At 42.9% G+C, this 5,148-nt stretch overlaps 1 pseudogene; it reads left to right on the top strand.

Annotated features, from left to right (window-relative positions):
- Positions 1-2,821: 2,821 nt before the first annotated feature.
- On the top strand, positions 2,822-4,158 carry LOC101520556 (heterogeneous nuclear ribonucleoprotein A3-like; annotated as a pseudogene).
- The last annotated feature ends 990 nt before the right edge of the window (positions 4,159-5,148 follow it).

Below are 5,148 nucleotides of genomic sequence, written 5' to 3'. Positions count from 1 at the left end.
GGGGACACTGGTAGAGGAGTAGTAGGGGGCACTGCTGGCATCTAATAGGTCCAGGCCAGTGGTTACTATGTAGGACACTTCTCCAACAAAGTATCAACAATGCTGCTACTGGGAAATCCTGGTCTGCACTTAATCTTTGGCCTCTGAAGTTCTTTGATGAGCACTTTTAGTAGGAAATGCAAGGTGTGGCTGCTCAGCCAAATGGGAGATTGAGGCACCAACCAGAAGCCTGATCTCAGGTCTACCTGTTGGAGGCTGGAGAAGGAATTTTCCCTCCTCCATTCAAGGCTCGCTTGAAACTAATGGAGTACAGTTGGTTAATAGCTAAAATGGGTTGAGATACATGCTGCTACCTACTTGTCAATGACATTTTCACCTAACATGAGCCCACAGAGCTTGTGCAAAATGGATACAACATTGTGCTGGGTGATTGTGACAAGAGTGACAACCCATGTGAAAGGTTTCACATGGGATGCTACATTAGTGCTTCCTACTGTTTTTATTCAGTGTAATGGCTTCTTTGATGTGTCCACTTGGCTCCTTTGTTAATCAAGCACCAATCTAGGTCTTGTGTGGAAGTATTTCACAGAAAAAATTAGTGTCCTTATCAGGAGATTTTAAGCCAGGGAGATTGTTCTGGGTCACCTGGCTGGCCCTGACTGAATGACAGAAGTGGCAGTGAAAAGTAGGGCTGGGACTCTCATAATGGAAAGAAAGGTTTCTGCCTGTGGGGGTCAACTTTGGGCCATTCCTGTGGGTTCCAGCCTGACTGTTGTCTCTCCTTTTCGGATGTCTGTCCATCCTGGGGATATTGGACTTGCATAAGCAACACTTAATGGCAGTGTTCATCCTATGTGTTCAGACTGATGCTCCTCTGGTTGACCTTGCCAATTAGTTTGGGGGAATACTTTATGTCCAGCTGGCAGGAGAGACCTCAAGGTGCTTGAAACATGCTTCGAAACAGTTTCTGCCCCAACCTCTCTCTCTCTTCCCATGCCTGACATGGTTGTCACAGGCCCACCGGCATGAAATGAAATCTCTTTCAGCCAGTCTTTCAGGATCTGAAGCCCCAAAATAGATTTCAAGTGGAATTAGTCAGGTTGATTAAGTCTTCTAAAAAAAATCCCCATCTAAAATGTATTTCTGGGTCAGCTTTCTTATTTTCTGGACCATGGATCCCAGGTTGAATCATTTCTTTTTGGAGCTGAGTGATGATAGCAAAAAAGCAGGTTAGAGCAAATATTTCTGTCCAAGGCAAGGTTGGTGAGAAACAGGTTGAGCGAGGAGGCAATGCAAGCAGAATTTCAAGAAAGAAATAGAAAACGTTGGGATGGTCAAGGAGATCTTGCTATGGTATGAGACTATAAACATTCTTCTATGTCTCTCCATGCAATCCTCAGTGAAGTATTCATTTTGATCATTGAATTATGAGATTGGATCAATTTATGAGATATGGTAAGAGTGTAGAGTCTGACTATAAGGCAAGTATATGGTATGATGGAAGCTTCCTCATGAAACCAGTCAAATATAGATTACAAAACTGTTAAGGTTATACATTTTTAAACTTTGGTACATTAGTTAGAGATATTTGTTATTGATCACAAAAGTGGTTATTAAATGCATGCTTCAAATGTTTCTGGGCTCTTTGTTGGGTATTAACAATATGCAACAAGACTGCTGTTGATGTTACAGTCTGGTCTGGAAAATATGATATAGATAAGAGAAAGGCCATGCATGGTGTGTTGTGATAGCAAGTGAAATAGTGGGCGCTACTGGAGTCCCCCTGACCAACCTAGACTTGGGGGATTATGGAACTTTCTGGAAAAAATGACAGCTCATTTTTAATAAGCGGATGGATAGGCCAGAAGAAAGCAAAGGGCTAGAGAGAGGTAGCTAATGCCCACAGTCTAGCAAAAAATTTGCTGTGTGGATGCTGTTTCTAGGGGCTTGTTACCATTCATCTATTTAGATTGTTTCTCTGGTTGGATTTGGCACCTTGACATAAAGTGAGGACTCTGAATCTAAGGTCTTTACAGTCACTTTGAGTGGACACTCTTTTTTATTTTTATTTTTAATTTTGAAATTTTTATTGGAAAGTCAGATATACAGGGAGGAGGAGAGACAGAGAGGAAGATCTTCCATCTGATGATCCACTCCCCAAGTGACCGCAACGACCGGAGCTGAGCTGATTTGAAGCCAGTAGCCAGGATCTTCTTCCAGGTCTCTTACATGGGTTCAGGTCCAAGACTTTGGGCCTTTCTCAGCTGCTTTCCCAGACCACAAGCAGGGAACTGGATTGGACGCAGGGCCACTGGGATTAGAACTGTCACCCATATGGGATCCTGGCACATATGAGACAAGTACTTTAGCTGCTAGGCTACTGCACTGGGCCCTGGACAGTCATTCTTGTTGAAAATTTGTGGAATGGCCTGAATGTTTGTGTCCCTCCACCTTTTCTCCCCCTCCTATGTATGTGTTGATTCTTAATCCTCCAGTTCATGATATTAGGAGTCAGGGCTTTAGTGAGGCAATCTGATCATGAAGGCAGAGCCCTCACAAAAGGAGTTAGTGCTATGTGAAGGAGACCATCAGGAGCTCATTGGTGAGAAGGGGCTCTCTGTTGTACTGTTCTGGGCTGCATGCTGTGTCCTGGTGATGTGTCTGACAAGAAGGCTGCTCTTGGTGCTCTTGGTGCTATGGTCTGGGCTAGAGAATATGACACAGATCATATGACACAGAATATAATACAGCGTGATGAGATGAGAAATCAAGAAGATGCTGATATTGAACTCAAGTTGGAAGAGTCAGGTCTGGTCTCAAAATGGATGTAAAACAGCTGCCTGGTCGCCCCCAGCTGACTCTGGCTGCTGGTGCTGGGGAGAGGAGGGTCATGATCCAAAGGAAACAGAGCAGTTAAGGAAACTGTTTATTGGTGGTCTGAGCTTTGAAACTGTAGATGATAGTTTGAGAGAACATTTTGAGAAATGGAGCACACTGACAGATTGTGCGCTAATGAGAGACCCCCTCAAAAATGTTCCAGGAACTTTAATTTTGTGACTTACTCTTGTGTTGAAGAGGTGGGTGCAGCAATGTGTGCTCAACCACACAAGGTGATGGGCGTGTCATGGAACCAAAGAGAGCTTTTTCTAGAGAGGGTTTGGTAAAGCTTGGTGCCCATCTAAGATTGAAGACTTTTGTTGGTAGTATTAAATAAGATACAGAGGAATATAATTTGAGAGACTACTTTGAGAAGTATGGCAAGAATGAAACCATAGAAGTTATGGAATACAGAGTGGCAAAAAAGGGAGGATTTGCTTTTATAATATTTGATGATCATGATATAGTTGACAAAATTGTTGTTCAGAAATACCACACTACTAATTGGCATAGTTGTGAAGGGAAAAAAGCCCTTTCTAAACAAGAGATGCAGTCTGCTGCTGGATCACTGAGAGACCGTGGAGGTGGATCTGGCTGGGGAGAAAACTTTGGAAATGTTGCAGGTAATTTAGGCCATGGTGGAAGCTTTGGTGGAAGAGGAGGTTATGTTGGTGGTGGTGGTGGCAGCAGAGGAAGTTCTGGAGGAGGTGATGGTGGATATAATGGTTTTGGAGCTGATGGTGGCAACTATAGCGATGGTCCTGGTTACAGTGGCAGGGGAGGCCATGGCGGTGGACCAAGGTGGTAGATGTGGTGGAGGAGGAGGATATGATGGTTACAATGAAGGAGGAAATTCTGGAGGCAGCTATGGTGGTGGTGGAAACTACAATGATTTCAGACATTATAGTGGACAACAACAATCAAATTATGGTCCCACGAAAGGGGGGCAGTTTTGGTGGGAAAAGCTTGGGCAGTCCCTATGGTGGTGGTTATGGATCTGGTGGTGGGAGTGGTAGATATGATAGCAGAAGGCTCTAAAAGCAGCAGAAAAGGGCTACAATTCTTAGCAGGAGAGAGAGGGAGGAGCTGTCAGGAAAGCTGCGGGTTACTTTAAGACAGTTGTCCCAAATGCATTAGAGGAACTGTAAAAATCTGTCACAAGAGGAATGATGATCCATAGTCAGAAAAGTTAGTGCAACGTAGACAGGAAACCCTTCTTGTTTAGGACCGTCATAGCCACAGTTTGCCAAAAGTGCAGCTATTGATTAATGCAATGTAGTGTCAATTAGATGTGCATTCCTGAGGTCTTTTATCTGTTGTAGCGTTGTCTGTTTTTTCATTACATCAGGTATATTGCCCTGTAAATTGTGGTAGTGTTACCAGGAATAAAAAGTGAAGCAATTTTTTAACTTTTCAATATTTGTGTAGTTCAGTTTTTCTGTTTTAGTACAGAAACTTTAACACAATGCAGTTTTGAAAGTGTTTCCTTGTGAGTTAACAGATAAAGAAGATCATTGTTAACTACTATTTTGTATGAATTTTGCTAATGTTAACTGTAAAGAAATACCTATTGATTTGTGGGTTAAGAGGAATCTATTCTCCACCATTTCCAAACAATGATATGAATGGGTACTGGTATGTGGAGAGAATAGATATTTGTATGTTTGCAATGTGTGTTTTAGACAAATAGGATTGGGTATTTAAATTAACATATTTGTGAATTTAATAGTGTTAAGGTTATCTTCAAATGAAAAATCCCAAAATTAAAAAAAAAAAAAAAGAAAAAAAAGAAAAAAAGCAAGCAGATGCTACGGGTGTCCATGCAAACAGCCCAGATCTGGGGTTGGGGGAGGGATCATGGGAAGAGTGACCGCTTGTTCATGTGGGTTCGTACAGTGAGAAGGTGCTATCCATGAGGCAGGCTCTGTCCACGTACCGGATGTGGGTGACCTGATGTCAGACTTCCCAGCTGTGGAACCGTGACAGGTCAGTGTATGATGTTTATGATCTGCTCAGGTGTGGTGCTGTGCCCTGTACCCCAAATGAATTGCGGCAACCTTCCTGGCAGAAACTGTGACAGTCCCATCTGCCTGGCTTTCCAGCCATCCTGTACACGTGGGTTAAAGGAGGTACATTAAAAGTTAAGGAAATCATTAAGGCACAAGCGTGTGCTTGGTATCAAATCCCACTATGACAGAATTTAGAAGCAATGCGTAAAGTCTGAGATAGGCAGCTTCAGAGCAAATACAAAGGAAAGCCTTCCTAGAGTGT

The sequence above is a fragment of the Ochotona princeps genome, chromosome 10 (genome assembly GCF_030435755.1).
Source record: "Ochotona princeps isolate mOchPri1 chromosome 10, mOchPri1.hap1, whole genome shotgun sequence".
In the NCBI taxonomy this organism is placed as follows: Eukaryota; Metazoa; Chordata; class Mammalia; order Lagomorpha; family Ochotonidae; genus Ochotona; species Ochotona princeps.
This window is presented reverse-complemented; position numbering and strand designations above follow the sequence as displayed.